The 21,881-nt window shown below is 41.3% G+C and overlaps 1 protein-coding gene across 5 annotated transcripts in view; it reads right to left on the reverse strand.

The window, feature by feature from the left end:
* HIPK3 (homeodomain interacting protein kinase 3) overlaps nt 1-19,380 on the reverse strand; it is a 100,565-nt gene extending 81,185 nt beyond the window's left edge. For 3 of the 5 annotated variants that reach the window (XM_077963109.1, XM_015114563.2, XM_015114559.2), the window contains exon 1: nt 18,857-19,380. The gene's annotated coding sequence lies outside the window, so the exon portion shown is untranslated. Of the gene's footprint in view, nt 1-18,056; nt 18,523-18,856 lie in introns of those variants that run through there. The other 2 variants (XM_015114564.3, XM_015114560.3) reach the window with 1 other exon arrangement.
* Between the last annotated feature and the right edge of the window lie 2,501 nt (nt 19,381-21,881).

Consider the following 21,881-nt stretch of genomic DNA (forward strand, 5'->3'; position numbering starts at 1 on the left):
TTATTCATAGACTCTATCTCAAAAATAAGAAAAATTCAAATTGAGGAACAGTCTACAAAATAATGGCAGTATTCTTCAAAATGTCAGTGTCAAATCAACATAAAGACTGAGGAAGTTTCCAGATCACAGATTAAACTAAAGAGATACAACAACTGAACAGTCTTTATGCAATTAGAGGTAAAGGGACATCATGCTTGCAACTTACTTGCAAAAAGTTCAGATAAAAACATAACAGATATAGAGAAAAAAAGGTAAAAGCAAATGCAGTAAAATGTTAACATTTGAATAATCTAGGTGAAAAATACACAGGAATTCTTTGTATTATTCTTGCAACTTTTCTGTAGGTCTGAATATTTGTCAAAGGATAAGTTAAACAGAAAACAAGAATGAGGGACAGGTATAAAACAATGTCTTTATTGAACAAGACTCTTCTTCAAGGGTCACTAACTTGTGGATGAACAGCCAAATGTGGTAGGCGTGGCCCAGAGCACCTAAAGTCTAGAATTGCCAGGCATATGAAGAGTCCCTGCGATCATCTGCCAGCATTAATTTTAAAAGTAATCATAAGCAGTGAGGGCAAATTTCTTCACTTAAAAGTATTACTTAATTCATAACAGTTTTTAAAGTTGTTGGCCATTATATAACTTCTTCAATCAATAAAGACTAAAAGTAGAATTTCATTATGTGATCCAATAAATTCTGATAATTAAAAGGGCTTTTCATTCTTCAAAGGACAGAACCATAGTGCCAGTCTATGTGAGGTTCTATAAATAGAAATTACAAAATCGAACTATATAACAAACAATATTTAGCCAGTAAAAAGGAGTTTCTAGTCAGTTTATTTCATTTCTCAATTACCTTGCTTAAAGTGCATATTTATAAAAGACAAAATAACATGCCATTTAAAAAAAAAAAAAAAAGGCAGGAAACACCAGACAGTAAGTTGCTAGTATGAACAGTAAATGAGTTTAATTCTTCATTGGTTAACTAGTTGTCAGTATTTTAAATACCTCTATTATTTTAACAGATTATTTTTACCAGCATTCAATCCAGGAAATAATACTAAACCATTTCATTGGCTGGGCACAGTGGCTTACGACTGTAATCCCAGCACTCTGGGAGGCTGAGGCGGGCGGATCACGAGGTCAGGAGTTCAAGACCCACCTGACCAATATGTTGAAACCCTATCTCCACTGAAAATACAAAAATGGGCATGGTGGCATGCACCTGTAATGCCAGCTACTCAGGAGGCTGAGGCAGGAGAGTAGCCTCCTGCAGCCTTCCGCCTCACTTGAGCTCAGGAGGCGAAGGCTGCAGTGACTCGAGATCATACCACTGCACTCCAGCCTGGGCGACAGCGAGACTCCATCTCAAAAAAAAAAAAAAAAAATTGTGTCTACCATTTCATATAAGAAAGAAACATTTTCACATAAATGAACCACCATGCATTGTAAAACTTAATAAACTAAACCTGCTGTCCGAGGTGCCTACAGAACATTTATTTTGAAAATACTAAAGTCTTGGGTATTTTCCAGCAGTATTGTGAACAAAGCATCTAGAGAATGTGTTGACTATAACACAAATCAGCATGTTAAATAACAAGTTTCATCTGACTTAGCAAAATGTTCCAACATTTGGAACAGAAAATGACCTGTTGGACATTTCAAAGCTGCTAGAAATCACCCTGCCAGTACAAATCTTTAACAAGGCTAGAAAAGAGTTAATTAATTTTAAAAAAATTACATAAGGATTAGTCTTACTAAAGCAGATAATTCTCTAGATTTTAAAAAGCTATATAAAATAAAAAATCAGAAATGGACACCCTGATAGAAAGGTGGACTAAAGATAAAAAGTTTACCTGAAGCTCCTTCTTTCTTGATGTAAACTTAAGATTAATAATTCAAATTCAGCTTATAAAACTTAAGTACTAAAGAAAAATTTTTACTTAAATTTTTCATACAATGCCCAATATACCAATGGGCTATCAGAAAGAGTAAACAGTTTTTTAAGTTTGGGTTATGAACAGCTCCCTTAATGGAAAGCAAATGTATTACTTTCTACTTTATAGGAAAATCCGTCCCAAAAGAACCACCACAGAACTTTTATTTCTTATAAAAATCTATGTAACTTTCAGACAAAAATAAATACAAAATATTAAAGATTAAGAAGGCAAAGGTCAAATGATTCCTACAAGAAGATCACCTGACATCATCTACCTTTGAAACAACTCAACAGGTGAACTGGAATCCTAGATTAATAATTTGACCGAATGCCCACTGCTGACACCAATAAAAAGGAAAAAATTCTGCCAACAAATAAGATTTTTGTATGAGATAATGATTCAAAGCTCTAAATGAACATTTAGAGAACCAAAGGTCAGGTTCCATAAAACTTTTCGAAAGTATGGTCTACCTTAAACAACCTTAAGATTCTAATCACTACATTCACACCTGAAAGAGAACTATCACTCTACAGTAATGTAAATCACACAAGAATTAAAGTTCTAAAAACCAATGTAGTGAGAACAGTGGCTACCATCTCCTCTGCCAGACACATAACAGTTTTTCTATTGTAAAAGCTGAAAAGTTAAACATTTACAACTGCATAAGCTTGAGTATAGTACTTTTGGTTATTTACAGCTGCATAAGCTTGAGTATAGTACTTTCAGTTTTTTTTGTTTTTGTTTTTGTTTTGAGACGGAGTCTCGCTCTGTCACCCAGGCTGGATCTCAGCTCACTGCAAGCTCCGCCTCCCGGGTTTACGCCATTCTCCTGCCTCAGCCTCCCGAATAGCTGGGACTACAGGCGCCCGCCACTTCGCCCGGCTAGTTTTTTGTATTTTTTAGTAGAGACGGGGTTTCACCGTGTTAGCCAGGATGGTCTCGATCTCCTGACCTCGTGATCCGCCCGTCTCGGCCTCCCAAAGTGCTGGGATTACAGGCTTGAGCCACTGCGCCCGGCCTAGTACTTTCAGATTTTAAAAATCTTTATGAAAGACATTGTGGGGCCTGGAAAAATTAAGTTGAACAGAAAAGTCAACTGTTTCTATTTTCCAAATTCTATTAAGATCCTATAGGGTCCTAATATGCCTTACACTGCTAAATTCAAAGCATTTTTAAAATTTCTACAATTATGTTTTCTCTCTACTCAGGTTGCAGTTGCCAGACATTCCACTTTATATAAATGCCCTTTTTAAGAAATTTTGCGAAGTATAATCCAAAACCTTTTTTTTTTTTTTTTTTTTTTTGAGATGGAGTCTCACTCTGTCGCCCAGGCTGGAGTGCAGTGGTGCAATCTCGGCTCAATGCCAGCTCCGCCTCTCAGGTTCACGCCATTCTCCTGCCTCAGCCTCCCGAGTAGCTGGGACTACAGGCGCCCGCCACCACGCCCGACTAATTTTTTTTTTTGTATTTTTAGTACAGATGGGGTTTCATCATGTTAGCCAGGATGGTCTCTATCTCCTAACCCCTGACCTCCTGGGCCTCCCAAAATGCTGAGATTACAGGCGTGAGCCACCGCGCCCAGCCCAAAACCTTTCTAATAGTAGAAATAATCTTTTTAATTTTCAAAGTTTAACTGTCACTTATATCTTGTCAACTGAGGATGGCCCTTTACAATGGCTTCAGGAAACTCTCTGGTATCAAGTCGGAAACAATAGGGAGGCCTAGGAGGGAGGATCATTTGAACCCAAGAGTTTAAGATCATCCTGGGCAAGATGGCAAGACCCCATCTCTATTAAAAAAAAAAAAAAAACAAATTAGCCAGGCACGGTGACACACACCTATAGTCCCAGCTACTTGAGAGGATGCCTTGAGCCCAGGAGTTTGAGGTTGCTTGAGCTATGATAATGCCTGCCACTGCACTCCAGCCTGGGTGACAAAGCAAGACTCATCTCGACAGGGACAGGAGGGGACGGGAGGGGAGAAAGAAAGAGGGAAGGAGGGAGGGAAGGAAGGGAAGGAAGGAGAGAAGGAGGGAAGGAAGGTGGGAGGGAGGGAGAGATGAAGGAAGGAGGAAGGGTGGGTGGAAGGAGGGAGGGAGGGAGGGAAGACTAAGATCGCACCACTGCACTCCAGCCTCAGCAACAGGATGAGACTCCATCAAAAACAAAAAAGAAAAAGGAAAAGGAAAAGGGAAAGGAAAGGAAAGGAAAAAGAAAAGGAAAAGGAAAAAGGAAAGGAGAAAGATCTCTCTCATTCTTATGACAAATTTGAGGAAGGGGATACAGCAGAAATTTGCAACAGGTCTCCTTAGGAAAGCCAGAAAAACTAAAGAACAACAATGTAATTTACAAAAATCTAAAAAGGAAAGAAAACAAGCAGCTTCTCAAGACAGTACCCACAAAGAAACGACATTGAATTTCTTTTTTTTCGGAGATGGAGTCTCGCTGTCACCCAGGCTAGAGTGTAGTGGTGTGATCTCGGCTCATTGCAACCTCCACCACCCACGTTCAAGCGATTCTCCTGCCTCAGCCTCCTGAGTAGCTGGGATTACAGGCACCTGCCACCACACCTGGCTAATCTGAATTTTTAGTAGAGACGGAGTTTCACCATGTTGGCCAGGCAGGTGTCGAACTCCTGATCTCAAGTGATCCACCTGCCTCGGCCTCCCAAAGTGCTGGGATTACAGGCGTAAGCCACTGCACCCAGCCACGACATTGAATTCTTAAAAATCTATTAGAACTACTTCTATCTGGCCCTGAATACATCTAATCATTAACTTTAAGTGAAACATTGTTGGGTTGCTTATAAGCTGTGCATTAAAACCACAAATTTAGATAGACTTAGCAAGGCTACATATTTCTTTCTTTCTTCTACTGAAAGTGTCATAAAAAAACAGATTTTTCTTTGTTTTATATTAGTGTAAAAAGTCATACTATCAATGCATGATACTAAAAACCATACATATCAGAACTATAATGATAAAAATAGCTTTTTTCTTCATATTTATCTGGCCGAAGAATTTTTTTTAAATACACCATCAATGTATAAAAAAGAAAGATATTAAGAAAGTTCAAATTTAAGTTGCATATGTAACTAACAGCTAACACACCTTAAGTTTAAAATTAAGTAGCCAATGATCCCATAAATAAAAATGTGCTTCCTCATTAGACTGAAAATGGCTGCAAAGTAGTTACAGTTTACTGATTAGAAATCTATTTTCGAATAGTAACTAAAATTGACTTTTTTTTATTTCTTTCTTTATTGTGAGACAGGGTCTTGCTCTGTTGCCCAGGCTGGAATGCAATGGCACAATCATTCCTCACTGCATCCTAGACCGCCAGGGCTCAAGTGATCCTTTCACTTCAACCTCCCTGGTAGCTGTGATGACAAGCACATGCTACCACACCCGGTTAATTTTTTGTACTTTTTTGTAGAGATGGGGTCTCACCATGGCTGGTCTCAAACTCTTGGGCTCAAGCATCAAGCAATCTGCCCACCTTGGCCTCCCAAAGTGCTGAGATTACAGTTGTGAGTCACCACACCCAGCCACCAATTTTCAGGCATTTGCACAAGAAACTAGATAGAATCTCAGATATGAAAATAATGATTGCATATTCACTATACATGACGACATATGCCAAAACAGTTATTTTATATCATTATTTATCATATTAACACTTAGAATGCTATTTACTCATAGAACCTTGCGAACTGAGTAAAAATTACCACTAAGGCAGTATCATTTATCACACTGCTAGAACTGGTATACTAGACGAATATAAAACTTAAAGTATTTTGCCATAAAATCATGAAAAGATACATCATTCACATTAACAAGAGGCTAAATTTCAGTATGGCAATCATTTTGAAATTATTCCATTACTATAAAATTACAAAGTATTCAGGGAAAAGAACCTAATTCCTTCAAGTCATTTATATGTTTTATTGTATGCTTAAAATTAAAATACATGATAACTTGATATAACAATGTTTTCTCTTATTCTTTTTATCACATTTTGTATTCTTTTTTTAATTAGAGACAGGGTTTCACCATGTTGCCCAGGCTGGTCTAGCACTCCTGCGCTCAAGTGATCCACCTACCTCGGCCTCCTAAAGTGCTGGGATTTTAGGCATGAGCCTAAACACCCAGACTCTTATCAACTATTATTATTTTAAACAGCAGCATAATGTTCTATCCTATGTGCATATCATAATTTGCTGCACTATTTTTCCAATTTTTTTCACTGTTCATATAAAATTGTAATTAGCATTTTCATACAGTTGTTATACATTCTTTCTTTTTAATACCTTATTTTTACTGTAAGTTTTCATACATTCTCAATTTTCTTAGCCAGGCGTGGTGGCAGGCACCTGTAATCCCAGCTACTTGGGAGGCTGAGGCAGGAGAATTGCTTGAACCCAGGAGGCAGAGGTTGCAGTAAGCCGAGATCACGCCATTGCACTCCAGCCTGGGTGACAGAGAGAGACTCCATCTCAAAAAATAAATAAATAAATAAATGTTTTAAACATAAACAAAAGGCAGGCCAGGTATGGTGGCTCACGCCTGTAATCCCAGCACTTCAGGAGGATGAGGCAGGAGGATCACCTGAGGTCAGGAGTTCGAGACCAGCCTGGCTAACATGGTGAAACTCCGTTTCTACTAAAATACAAAAAACTAGCAGGCCTCGTGGCACGCACCTGTAATCCCAACTACTCGGGAAGCTGAGGCAGATGAATCGCTTGAACCTGAAAGGCAGAGGTCGCAATGAGCCAAGATCATGCCACTGCACTCCAGCTTGGGCAACAAAAGCAAAACTCCATCTCAAAAGAAAAAAAAAATACACATATATATATACACACACATATATATGTATACACACACACACACACACACACACACACAAAAGGCAACAGAAATGAGGATGCTAGATAGGGAGTCTAGGCAAAGGATTTATAAACAAGATAATCCTGAAGTATTTGTAGGGGAAAATATGGAGATGAAAAGGAGGTTCAAAATATGGGCTGAAAGCTAAGAACTGAGTAGGGGACACTATAAACACAATCTGAAGGAATACATAAACTATAAATAAAAGAAAACAACAGGGGAGCTTAGTAGGAGCAATTTCATTAAAGTGGCATGGACAAAACTATACTGCCAAAGGCTATGAAGTGAACAGAAATCCAAGTAGAGGTCAGAGAACACATTAAAGAAGGTCAGAAGAAACAGAAAAAGAAACAGAGGACCCTAGACTTGAAGAGGTACAATTAAAAGATTGCTGCTTAAGATCTCAGATACTTGGGCATATTAAAAGGCTGAAGGAAAAAGAGCCAATGTTGTACACAATAAATATATATAATGTTACCTGTCAAAAAAAAAAAGCAGGAAAAAAAGAGAACTTTAAGTTTTTGGACAAGCTCCAGATGTTGAAAAACACAATTCTGGATGAACCCCACATAGAAAATAGGGAGTAATCTCAGAGGCATTAAGAGATGTATCTTTCCTTGAGAGAGTGTGTACTATTCTCTCTCAAAGTGTGTACTATTGGAGTTAAGTCCAGAGGTAAAGGGTTGGAAATCTGGGAGAAGGTCATACCTACTGACCTTTACACAGGAAAGAGACTCATCTGTTAGAAGTAAAAAAAGAGGCAGGAGTAAAGGAGAGTTTTGAGAAGCTAAGTTTGTCAATGACACGTTCACAACTGCTTGGTCAGGTACCTGCCAAGCTACGCAATAAAGAGGCTACACTTTGATTAAGGTATGTAAGTTGAGTATCATACGTCTGTATTTGACTCCTTTTATAATAATAACGTTTGTTTTCCAACGTCTATTATACACTTTAGGGAACATAAAAACGGATAGAACATGGTCCCTAAACTTGAGGAACAGTTCAGATACTGTTTCATATTTTTAAATGAAAGTATAACATTCCCAAAAATGTTATATATTAACTTCTAATAGGTTAAGAAATGAGGTTTTTCATTTCCTTGCAATAGAATTAATGCAAAACCATTTCAAGCTAGATAGACCTTCAGATGTGAGATACTTTAAGGAGATTTCAGATTTTGAGATACTTAAGGAGAAATTACAGAGTGATCACTACAAATAGTTTCAGAAATGCCACACTAGGCTTAGAGAAGGCAACTCATAAGGCAAATACTCCTAAAAATTTTCCATTCGAGGCTATTGGCAATTAATTATGTTATCATACCAAACACTTTTGCATACAAGATTCTTTTTTTAATTTTTTTTTTTTTTTTTTTTTGGCAACAGACTCTTACTCTATCGTCTAAGGTGTCATACAGTGGTGCAATTCTAGCTCACTGCAGCGTCTAACTCCTAGGTTCAAATGATCTTTCCATCTCAGCCTCCTGAGTGGCTAGGACTACAGGTATGCACCACCTCACTCAGGTAACTGCATTTTTTATAGAGATGGAGCCTCACTATATACCCCAGGCTGGTCTTAAACTCCTGGTTTCAAGCAATCCTCCAACTTCAGCCTCCTAAAGTGCTAGGATTACAGGCTTGCGCCACTACACCCGGCCCAAAATTCGATTTTAAATACACGTGTATAAAATATCAAAATGTTGCCAAATTGTTGAATTTCATTAAGAATACTGTTTTTTGTTTGTTTTTGAGATGGAGTTTCACTCATCACCCAAGCTGGAGTGCAGTGGCACCATCTTGGCTCACTGCAACCTCCACCTCCTGGGTTCAAGCGATTCTCCTGCCTCAGGCTCCCGAGCAGCTGATATTACAGGCGCCCACCACCACACTCGGTTAATTTTTGTATTTTTAGTAGAGATTGGGTTTCACCATGTTGGTCCTGCTAATCTCGAACTCCTGACCTCAGGTGATCTGCCCGGCTCGGCCTCCCAAACTGCGGGGATTAAAGGCGTGAGCCACCATGCTTGGCCAAGAATAGTGTATTATATACAATTATACTAGGAGCAAAACAATAAAATACTTGCCATTTTCACAACTCTGCTTTTAAGGACTCCAAGTTAAATACACTTTTAACTTACATAAATGAAATACAAAAATAATATTCCTTTTGTGTAGTGGTTTCAAATAAGTTACAGCTAGCAGGTTCAACATTCTTAAAAATATCTAGTAATGTGGGCCGGGCTCGGTGGCTCATTCCTGTAATCCCAGCACTTTGGTGGGCCGAGGCGGGCGGATCACCTGAGGTCAGGAGTTTGAGACCAGACTGACCAACATGGTGAAACCCCGTCTCTACTAAAAATACAAAAATTAGCCAGGCGTGCTGGCAGTTGCCTGTCATCTTAGCTATTCAGGAAGCTGAGGCAGGAGAATCGCTTGTACCCAGGAGGCAGAGGTTGCAGTGAGCCGAGGTTGCGCCACTGCACTCCAGCCTGGGGACAGATCAAGACTCTGTCTCAAGAAAAGAAAAGAAAAAAAAAACTTGAAATGTTTTCACCTTTTGTTTACTTTCCACAGGTTGGCATAGGAATGAGGTTTAAAGGGCTCTGCATTCTAAATTTAGGAGAAAGGAAATATTGCCAGAAAAGGCAAGCCTAATAGAATTCCCTCAGGCAATGTGAAAACTGTACAGGTCCAGAAGAAAAAATCATGAGAAAACAAGAGAACTGTATTATTAGCCACATCTGAGAAATGTGACCTTCTCTTTATTTAAATTAACATACAGTTTATCTCTATAATATACTTCGACTATAAATTTGGTTAGCCTAATGAAAACACTTGTCACAAGATAAAACTGGTAATTTTTTTTTCAATCAGGACTTGGCAAAGTTTAAAAAAAATGAATAAAGTTAAAAATTTGGGTTTTTGGGGTTTTTTGTTTGTTTGTTTGTTTGTTTTTTGAGATAAGGTCTCACTCTGTCTCCAGGGGCTAGAGTGCAGTGGCGCAACTGTGGTTTACTTACTGCAGCATCGACCTCCCTGGGCTCAAGCAATCCTCCCACCTCAGCCTCTCCAATAGCTAGGACCACAAGCATGCACCACCATGCCTGAATACTTTTTGTATTTTCTTCGTTTTTCGGTAGGAAAAGTTTTCTGCATGTTGCACAAGCTGGTCTCAGACTCCTGGCCTCAAGGGATCCACCCGCTTCAGCCTCCCAGAGTGCTGGGAGTACAGGAGTGTTCATAATTTTCAATGACTTATTTTGGTTTTACTCACTGCAAGAGCAGCAGTGAGTAACACACAACTTTAACATGAATGCTACTATTTTAATATCATTTAAATATTTCATATTTAATAAACAGCCTAAGAAGTTTGAATGTGCTATCGTTAAATCACTTTTCTTAAGCAGTGTTTTTCTAACTTAGGTGCACATATACAAATATAAAAGAAAACTGGCCGGGCGCGGTGGCTCAAGCCTGTAATCCCAGCACTTTGGGAGGCCGAGGCGGGTGGATCACGAGGTCAGGAGATCGAGACTATCCTGGCTAACATGGTGAAACCCCGTCTCTACTAAAAATACAAAAAAAAAAACTAGCCGGGCGTGGTGGCGGGCGCCTGTAGTCTCAAGCTACTTGGGAGGCTGAGGCGGGAGAATGGCGTGAACCCGGGAGGCGGAGCTTGCAGTGAGCTGAGATCACGCCACTGCACTCCAGCCTGGGAGACACAGCGAGACTCAAAAAAAAAAAAAAAGAAAAGAAAACTTACAGTATTCAGCTAATTTCACTTATCATACACCTGTTCAAAGCTGGGACCACGTGTTAGTCTCTTCGTTCACTGCACAGTACTTTGCACTTAGTGGACATTCAAATATGTACTAGATAAAATAGGTTTGTTTTGTTTCTTTTTTTTGTTTTTTATGTTTTATTTTTTGAGATGGAGTCTCGCTCTGTCGCCCAGGCTGGAGTGCAGTGGCGTGATCTCGGCTCACTGCAAGCTCCGCCTCCTGGGTTCACACCATTCTCCTGCCTCAGCCTCCTGAGTAGCTGGGACTACAGGTGCCCGCCACCACACCCGGCTAATTTTTTTTTGTATTTTTAGTAGAGACGGGGTTTCACCGTGTTAGCCAGGATGGTCTCAATCTCCTGACATTGTGATCCGCCCGCCTCGGCCTCCCAAAGTGCTGGGATTACAGGTGTGAGCCACGGTGCCCAGCCCATGGTTTTTTGTTTTTTGTTTTTTTTTTTTTGAGAGAATGTCTCACTCCATCACTCAAGCTGAATTGCAGTGGTACGATCTCAGCTCACTGCAGCCTCAACCTCCTGGGCTCAAGTTATCTCCCACTTCAGCCTCCCCAGTAGCTGGGACTACAGGTGCACACCACCATGCCCAGCTAGTTTTTGTATTTTTTGTAGACACAGGATTTCACCACATTACCCAGTCTGGTCTTGAACTCCTATGCTCAAGCGATCCACCTACCACAGCCTCCCAAAGTGCTGGGATTACAGGCATAAGCCACCGTGCCTGGCTGATAAGATAGTTTTCATACAAATATTTTATCATTATCTGTCATAATAAAATTTCTAGCTTTTTTGTGGCGACAGTCTGTGATCAGCTACAAAAAATATTTAAAGCACACTAAACAGTGATTACAAATCCACTATTTTTGAACCCAATATTATTCTTACCTAACTTTAAAATACAAAACTACAACCAATATACTGCAGAGACATTTTACTGTCTCCACTGAAACTGTCTTATTAGAAGTTGGCTCAAAACATTCTTATTTGGTTTTGAGAATATAGCACAGCATCATAGCTATAGGTCATATAACAGCATAACCTGTAATTTTCATTGTGATTTTATGTCACTATACCCTATTTAAACTCAATAAAAATGGTAATAAATTACATACATAGAGCCTTCAGAAGTATTCATTTAAGTCATACGTTGGAAGAAATGTCTAGAAAGTCAGGTTCAGTTGTCAGTGTTATCACTCTAATCTATCTTATTAACTATTTAAAACTGTAGCATTATATATCTAAAGTCGTATAGTTTACCAAACCTACCAGACTCTCTGTATTATTAAAGAGATAACACATAGTTGAAATATACTTTTAAAAAGTTGAAACAGACTTTAAAAGTTGGCACTTTTAGGCCTTTATATGCCACTTTATAGGGTAGGAAATATTTAATAAGCAAAAAGTTATTTCCTGCAAATGTTTTCAAGTTCACTATTTTGTTTTTAAAAACTCTAAAATATTTTGTATACTTATAAATAATATACAACCAAGTAGGGGGAAGTTAAAGAATTTGAAATAAACATTTTTTTTTTAGCAAATCAAATACTTTCTAAAATTTCCACAGTAAAATAACTGTCTAGCCAAATACAGCCAAGTTTTTATTTTCTAGCAACCTTAAAACAATTTTCTTGGTGATCCGCATTAAATCAAATATAATTTATAAAAGCTACAAAATTTTTAGGGTGGGGAGATCGCCTCAAACTCTATTGATTTCAATGCCTACCAAATCTAAACTGTTTTTTCCAAACTAGATTAGAAATGAAAAAATTTCTGATCTTGGAACGTGCTTGATCTTGGAGGCTAAGCAGGGTCAGACCTCATCAGTACTTGGATGGGAAAAGGTGTTCCAGCATAAACAGTTGCGCAAAATAAAAAGAAATTATATCTGACCAGCCTTGGCAATCCTTTACTTTCATCATGATCAAGAATTATATGAAAGAATCAGTCTTTCACAACTTAGATCTTTAGCTAAAGAAAGAAGTACAGCTCAAATGAGCAAATACCATTTTCCTTTATTATGCTTCTCTAAATAGCCACTTTTCTTTAAGTGTGACCTTTTTGTTTAAAAACAAAAAAAGACAAGATTCGCAGCAAAGAAAACGCAAGGTGAAAGTGTACCTGGAAATCTGGTCTTTAAAAGAGATATTTATCTCAGAAAAGGTGAAAAGGACTGTGTTACAGACATAGGTCTGAGTTTTAATTCATACATGATGTATCTGAGTTTTATTTTTTATTATCTCCAGAAACTAAAAGGATATATCCTATAACTCAAACTCATTTTAACAGCAATGTTCTATAGTCTTCGCACTTGCAGCTTCAGATTAGTCCTGGAACATAAGACTTTTTTTTTTTTTAATTGTAGAAAAAGCTTATCTTCCCCAAACTCCACCTTAAGGAAAAGTCTCTCAGATTGAAGAAACAAAAGGCAGAAAGAGGAAGGGGTTGGGGGAGGGATTTTAAAAACTGAGGTCAAGGATGATAAACAGAGATGCTATTATTTCACAAGACTGATCACTTAGCAGGTCACTGACTTAATCTTTCCTTCAAGCTATTACAATTTTTCACTAAGTGAACTCTGGTCTCCAGCAACTTGGACATTTAAAATCATAGCAGCCAGGCTCGGTGGCTTACTGTAATCCCAGCACTTTGGGAGGCCAAGATGGGCAGATCACTTGAGGCCAGGACTTTGAGACCAGCCTGGACAACATGGCAAATTGCCGTCTCTACTAAAAATACAAAAATTAGCCGGGTATGGTGGCAGGCACCTGTAATCCCGGCTACTCAGGAGGCTGAGAAAGGAGAATCACTTGAACCTGGAGGCGGAGGTTGCAGTGAGCTACCACTGCACTCCAGCCTGGGTGACAAAGCGAGGCCCTATCTCAGAAATAAATAAATTAATTAATTAAAGCCGATTTCAGTCTCCCAAATTCAATTAAACCAAGCTCTTCCCCCTTCTACTGTCCAGTCTCCCCTATCTCACCTGCCTCACCACCCACTGTCCCACTCAGTCTCCTACAGAATGGAAAAGGTCTCATTATTTTAGAAAATTAGAGAAACTGGGCCTGGCACGGTGGCTCACGTCTGTGATCCCAGCACTTTGGGAGGCCAAGTCAGGAGGATCGCTTGGGCCCAGGAATTCAAGACCAGCCTGAGCAACAAATCATAACCCCATCTCTACGAAAAATGAAAAATTCCAGGTGTCAGTAAGACCATGTTAGAAAGAAAGAAAAAAAAAAATGAAAAAATTAGCACACATGGTGGCGGTACCTCCTGTAGTCTCAGCTATTTGGAGACTGAGGCAGAAGGATCTCCTGAGCACAGGAGGTTGAGGCTGCAGTGAGCTATGATCATACCACTATACTCCAGCCTGGGCCATGGAGCAAAACCCTGTCTGTAAAAGAAAAAAGAAATACAAAAATAGAAAAAATAAATATAAAAAGAGAAAAGATTAAGTATAAAAATTACAGAAATTAGTTTAAAGTAACAAAATACATGTAAGGTCAAAAATATGGTCCTCAGTTTGCTCCCTTTCAAGGACTTTCTGTTGAAAAAAAGCCTTCGCAAGTACTAACTTGGCATTAACTGCCAAATATAAAAGACAAAGTAAATCTGCTTAATAACTTAACTGTCTCCAAACCACAAATGCTGTCCTAAAAATACAATACATATTGACAATACTCATCTAGTTGTTTTAATTTCCACACAGTAAGAACAGAGGCTCTAGGTCCCTGGTATAACAGTGGTGTCTCAGAATCCAGACAATATGCTGCCTTTGTTTAGTAACATATGTTCCAAGTATCAACTGAGGAGAACAGCCTGATCTGCTAAAAAGCTCAAGGTTTCATTTGACAAACTTATAAATGTGTTACATACATCCTGCAAATATCTATTCTATCTTGGTCCTACAAGTGACTAATATTCAAAACAAAAGCTCAAAGCTACAGAAGCAGCACACTAAGTTGTTCTTCCTCCAAACCACTCTTAACTACATACCAAGCCAACCAAAAGAAGTGAACTATTCTTCCTTAAGTAGGCCACATAAGTACTAACTATCCTAAAAGCCTCCACTGACTCAGTACTTCTCTAAATATATATTCTTAATATAAGTTGCCTAAGTATTAGGCAAGATACATATTTTTAAGCAGTTGGATCCGGAACCAGTTAGGACATTTAAAATAATTCCTTTAGACACGAACAGACACTCTTCAAAAGACATGTGTGTGGCCAAACAAGCATATGAAAAAAAGTTTATCACTGATCATTAGAGAAATGCAAATCAAAACCATGAGATACCATCTCACACCAGTCAGAATGGCTATTACTAAAAAGTCAAAAAATAACAGATGCTGATGAGGTTGCAGAAGGGAAGGCTTAACACTGTTGGTGGGAATGTAAATTAGTTCAGCCACTGTGGAAAGTAGTGTGGTGACTCCTCAAAGAGCTAAAAACAAAACTACCACTGGACCCAGCAATCCCATTACTGGGTATATATCCAAAAAAATATGTATTGTTTTATCATAGAGACACATGCATGCATATGTTCATTGTAGCACTATTCACAATAGCAAAGACATGGAATCAACCTAAATGTTCATCAATGGAAGATTGGATTTTTTAAAAATATGCTGCATATGTACCATGGAATACTACGCAGCCATAAAAAAAGAATGTCATGTCCTTTGCAGGAACATGGATGGGGCTGGAGGCCATTATCCTTAATAAATAATGCAGGAACAGAAAACCAAATACCAGACGTTCTCACTTACAAGTGGAAGCTAAATGATGAGAACACATGGACACAAAGAGGGGAACAACAGACACTGGGACCTACCAGACGGTGGAGGATGGGAGGAGGGAGAAGAGCAGAAAAAGTATTGAGTACTAGGCTTAGTCCCTGAGTGACAAAATAATCTGTACATCAAACACATGACACAAGTTTATCTATATAACAAACCTGCACATGTACCCCTGAACCTGAAGGTTTAAAAAGAAAAAAACATACATACATATATATATATATATAAATAATCCCTTTAGACTTACACTGGTATCATACACAAAAGATTCCCCATGACAAAGCTCTCGAAAAGTTAAAAAAGAGAAATACTACATCCCAGTGAAAGGCTGGGGGGCGGGGGGTGGGGGGTGGGGGCGGAATATCTTTTAAAAAATAAACACACTGATAGAGTCCTCCATTTTAACAAAGTTTTAGTAGTTTGTCTTCAGAAGTAACTTCCAAGTTAAACACACCACATTGGAAGTCTCAACTTTGGACATTAGAAAACCAGGACAGCTACAACACGAATATTTATTTTGGCAGCGATAAATCAAGTTATTCTGTGTCCTCTAAGAGTTAAGAGGCAGGAATAACAACTTCTTGAAGCATTTTTAAATATGGAGAATTTCCACAGAATATCTTTGAATCTAAATATTATCATGACATCTTTTCATCTCCAAACTTAAATGTGAGGTTGCAATGGGAACTACATTTTTATGCCTTTGAATTAACCACCAATAGTGCAATTCTAATTTACCTCAACATCATACTTGGTAAACTGTTGCTACGAAAATAACACTTAATAAGTTAACTCTCTTACCTGGTAAAATAAAGTTAACTTCAAAAGTTACCAAGATAAGTCATACTAACCTTCAAATAAAAAATAACATGCAAACAAGCATTCCATGAAATAGATGTGAATCAGGTCTGAAAAATAATATTGTAGCATTCTGAAATTTACATTTTCCCTTTCCTCCTTTCCATATGCTTTCGGGTTCATGCATCAAATATTAAAAACAAAAGCTCAATCAAAAAATTAATTTGATAGCTGCTGCTTTTTTAAGTTGCAGGGGTGCAGGGAGGCTCTCCATATCTTGCATTAAACATAAAAACCTATGTGCCCATGCCACACTTGCAACAGCAACCTACCTCTGTAATTTACACCCTATTTTATGGTATCCAAAAAGTTAAGAGTATGATCTACAGCTTCTTTTCAAGCATATTTACAAGAAGAAGTATCTCATATAAACCATCCATTTTAATGTGACTCTAAAACCCCATGCCCAAAAGCCAATGACACTGGTTTATGAGCAAGGTAATGACTAGTTCAATGGAAAATATATTTTGACAATAAACTAAGTAAGGCTGGCTTACCATGTTATGATCTGCTTGCCTAATATGTATGTTCAGCTACTGTAGTCAGCAAGGCCCAAATATAAAGTTGAAACATTTAATGGCCAGTTCTGTTCTAGATTTCAAACTCATCTTACCTTTTTACAACAGTTTTAATCTAAGGTTCTCCACAAATACTTTTTTCTTAGAAAAGAGATCCCCTTGGGTGGGGGGGAGACTTTAAGGAACAAATTTTTCCAAAAAAACGACAAGCCCAAACATCACAAATATTTCAACACATCTCTGCCTTAACACAAATTTTAAATACGTAAATTTCAAAAAAGAAAAACCTCAAACAGGTTAAGCATTATATTTCATAAATAAGAGTCCTCTGCACTTTATGAATGCAGCCATAAATACACCAAGAAATATTTCATTGACTTAAAACTAAATAACTGTATCTGGCTGGTAAAACTGCAATTACTGATAAGTGTCACGAAAGCATAAGATAATCAATAAAACTATGAAAACTTTTTTAAAAAAGGTCAGTCATATTTTGTTTACTTAAAATACTAAGCTTAATCATGACCTATCTAAACCTTATCATTGCTCATTGTATAAAATTAGCACTGCACTTGCAAACATAAGCAGAATCTAGACTTATCAAACATATGGTGAGACTTCACCAGCTTCTGAAAAATTAAATAAGAATATAGGATTAAAATGTCTTAGTTGGGTAAACAGTAACCACCGTTACGGCTCAAGACTTTTCATCAAAAAATCTGATCAGAAAAGAAACCTCTTTAAAAATTTTAAAGAGCCCAGCAACCAAAACTTTGAAATTAACTGAAATGGTTTGAATATAAGTACTCCCACTTCAGAAGCTACAGCTAAAAGCAAATACCTAAAACAGCAAAAAGGGAAAAAGCGTCAGCAGATCTCCAAACTACTAGAAAGTACGCAAAAGCACACGCGCAGACTGGTTTGCCAGCTAACTTTCCCGGCCCTGTACCAGACAGACATCAAAACAAAGTTGACAATAGAACCAACTATGATCTTTCCCTCTAAACTGGACGATAAACTGAAATTTTTTGCTGTTGCTAATAGAAGCCCCTTATTATAATTAGAAGCAGCCAACTGACAGGTGGAAAAACAAATTCCCTAACAGAGCAGTAAGAGGTTGTGAAAACACGGTTCAAAGGCCTGAACGTGTTACGACTACTCTGTAACAAGTCCAGGGTAATTTACGCATACACTCTTCAGCGCAATTCCTCAAGCAGAGATGAGACTGGGGAACAACAGGATTCCCCGAGAGCCACATACCATTTTACAACAGCCGTCTCCCTCCCGACAGAGAAACAGACATTCTCCTCCAAAGTCTTTCTGCCAGTTCTCCTAGTGCGGCGAAGGGAAGCGAGCGGCCGCCACCGTAACGAGAGAAGCCGGCAACAGCCCCGCCGCGCGGCCGCCACGCCTTCCTCCCGCCGCCGCTGGGGACGCGGAGCCGCGGATCACATTTCTCCACCCCAACAATCACACGCACGCACGTCCCCAGAGTTGACACCCTGCAAACCCGCCGCTCCGCGACGCTGGGGACGGGGCCACAAAGCCGGGGACGGGGCCATCGGCTGGGGTGCTCAAGCTGCGTGCGTGCGCGTGTTTGCGTTTGTTCCCCTTAATGAAAGGAAAGAGATCTCCGTCGTTACGGCCTTGGGCTGCCGAGGGGGAAGAGGCTCCCCGTGGGACTAAACAAAACTTCGGTTGCTGGGAAGAGCCGTTGCGCAACCTTGGCAGGGGGAGGGGGAGGCCCAGGCCCCCGAGCCCCGGCCAGGCGCGGCTTCCCGGAGGCTGCGGCCCCCGCGTCCGGCGGCCCAGGGCCTGGCGTGGCGCCGGCTTCGAGGGAGCGGCCCATACCGGGCCACACCACGGGGGCTAGGGCGGAAACTGGGAGCACGAGAGCACTGGGGATGCGGATGGGGCACGGGACGCGCAACGAGTGCAGGCCGCTCCGGAGGGGTCGGGCCAGACCCGGGTCAGGCTTGGGGTTCGCTGGCCGTGGAGCCCGCGGACGGAGCCGATCCCCACACCCCGGGGTGGCGGCGCCCCTCGCTCGACTCCCTTACCTTCCTAGAGGCCTGCGCTCTCTCCTCTTCGGGCGGCCGCAGCCCTGAGCATGTCCGGGGTGGGGCGCAGAGCCGTGCCGGGGACTGGGAGCCAGGCGCTTCAGCAGGCGGCACCACCCAGCCCGGGCTCAGCCCCTCTCCGCGGCCGCTGCCATCTTGTCCTGGCGGCTGAGAGGAAACGGCGAAACACCCTCCCGCGACCGCTGCCGCTGCTGCTGCTACTGCTGCTGCTGCTGCTCTGGCTGCTAAGCGCCGGGCCTGTCTCCCTCATCTTCCTTCCCGGGGATTTGGGGTGGGGACGGCTTAGCTAGGGCGAGGGGTAGTGGGAGGCCGGTTGGCCTCCGGCTGCTGGGGCCTACGGGCGACGCAGGGTGCGGGGCCCACGGCGGTTGGGGCCCATTCCTGACGCCCCGGCCGGGAGCGGAGAAGGAAGACAGGCGGGAGTGGCGGCGACGACGGGGCCCACGGCTTGATCTCCTCAGGTCGCCGAGATGCCGGCAGTCGTCACTGAGGCAGCTGCTACCAGCCGCCCCAGCCTCGGGCCCCTCCTCCGCGCCCGCCGGCCTCGGCCACCGCCTCCGCAGCGCCACCGCCCGCCCGGCAGCGCTGCACGCCCAGCCCGGGCGGCTCCGCTCCGCTCTGGCCGCTGCTCCTCCGTGAAGCCCCTCCCCGGGGTCCGCCCGCCAGTCCGCAGCCGCGCCCTTGTCTCCCGGAGTCCGCCTGGCAGCCCGTGCGGCCCCGACCCGGAGTCCCACAAGCCAAGCCTCCCGCGAAAGAAGCATCCATCAGTCCCGCGCTGCTATTCTGAACCTCACTCCATGCCCCCTCCGCCAGAAATACACATTTTAAAAAATATCCCAATACCCGAAGAAAGGATTAAGATGCGGAAGCAGGATTTTACAGGCCTTTCGAGATCCCGGAACCGTAATTAAGGATCTGTTTCTCGGCATTTAGTCGTTAAGGGTCCAAAAATACGGAAAGGGGAAATGCTCAGTCAAATGAACTACCTCAATCTAAAATAGATTCTGCCCGCTCCCCTATCCCAAAGAGTGAAGAGAATTGTAACGCCAGGTTAAAGGATGGGGGAAAGGTTCTCTTGGAAATTTTTCAAGAGCACCTCTACTGTCCAAAACCCCGTAATTGTGAAGTTCGCCCACCTCCACATTGGTGATTCTCCATTAAATTAGTCGGTTTAACCCCCAAAGATCAGTTTCCTTCCTCTTGGAGATTAGGAAATCAACAGAATGGCCTGTTTCAACTCACATAATCGTGGAACCATAGAATTTTAGGAATGAAAGAACCTTTGCGATCCTTGGTCCCAACTCTTACACTCAGGAGTTCCAAGAAGTTTAGGTGACATAACCAAGGTTATGCAGTAAAGCCCGTGTCTCCCACCCGCTCTTTCCTCCTTACTTTTCCCTAGGAAACAAATGGCTTTCTAATACCTCACATTCAGAGTTGATTTTCTTTAATACCGGTTCCGTCAGGTTCCCTTTGTTCTGAATCAATGTCTAACCTTTTGGGAAACAAACACCTTTCTCTCTGGAATGGAAGTGTCCTTTTTTTGTTTCCTTCATAATCTTAACTAGGAAGATTGAATTTACCACAGATGTATTTATTCCCAGACATTTCCTTTTTTTTTTTTTTTTTTTTGAGACGGAGTCTCGCTCTGTCACCCAGGCTGGAGTGCTGTGGCCGGATCTCAGCTCACTGCAAGCTCCGCCTCCCGGGTTCCCGCCATTCTCCTGCCTCAGGCTCCCGAGTAGCCGGGACTACAGGCGCCCGCCACCTCGCCCGGCTAGTTTTTTTTTTGTATTTTTTAGTAGAGACGGGGTTTCACCGTGTTAGCCAGGATGGTCTCGATCTCCTGACCTCGTGATCCGCCCGTCTCGGCCTCCCAAAGTGCTGGGATTACAGGCTTGAGCCACCGCGCCCGGCTATTCCCAGACATTTTCTATTGCAGTAACTGGGGCAGGGCAAAGGGAGTGGCAAATTGCTGCATATATAATAATACACATTTAATCCCTGCTGCTCTTCAAACCGGAAGATGAGTATTTTGGAGAATGCCTTTAAGAGACAAAGGAGGCCGGGCGCGGTGGCTCACACTTGTAATCCCAGCACTTTGGGAGGCTGAGGCGGGTGAATCACCTGTGGTTGGTCAGGAGTTCAAGACCAGCCTGGCCAACATAGTGAAACCTGGTCTCTACTAAAAATGCAAAAATTAGCTGGGCGTGGTGGCGGGCGCCTGTAATCCCAGCTACTCGGGAGGCTGAGGTAAGAGAATCCCTTGAATCGCTTGAGCCACTGCACTCCAACCTGGGCGACAGAGACTCTGTCTCAAAAAATAAAATAAAAGAGAAAGGATAGTATGCCCTGAGACCACTGGACATAACACTTTCGAATGACAGTTGTTTTCAAGTTACGGAGGATAACCAGCTGAAAAGTCTTCCAATATAGAAGAACAAAACAATGGCTGCCTTTCAGAGAGCAGCCTATGAACCATTCCTTTTCACTTAGTATTTCGTTACTTTTTATTTTTCTTAAGAACAATAGTCAAAAAAACCAAATAGGATAAAATCATTACTCAAAGGAGAAAGTTACAATAATAGATAAATCTTTCAGGAGGAACAGGGAAACTATTCCACTAGAATTTCAAATTTCAGAATTTTTGCAGACATTTAAGGAAGCCATCTCTAATGGAGGGCTTTCATTCCCTGTATTTGCTACATCTATGAAGAGGTGGAAATGAGGGACAAGGATTTATTTTCCTTTCTATCGCCTGTACGTTGCTACTCACTTCACTATACATTACAGGAGGGAATTCACTCTTTTTTTTTTTTTTTTTTTTTTTTGAGATGGAGTCTCACTCTGTTGCCAGGCTGGATCGCAGTGGCACAATCTCGGCTCACTGCAACCTTTCTGGGTTCAAGCGATTCCCCTGCCTCAGCCTCCCGAATAGCTGGGACAGCAGGCACATGCCATCACACCCAGCTAATTTTTGTACTTTTAGCAGAGACAGGGTTTC

This window comes from Macaca mulatta, chromosome 14, assembly GCF_049350105.2.
Source record: "Macaca mulatta isolate MMU2019108-1 chromosome 14, T2T-MMU8v2.0, whole genome shotgun sequence".
Classification (NCBI taxonomy): domain Eukaryota; kingdom Metazoa; phylum Chordata; class Mammalia; order Primates; family Cercopithecidae; genus Macaca; species Macaca mulatta.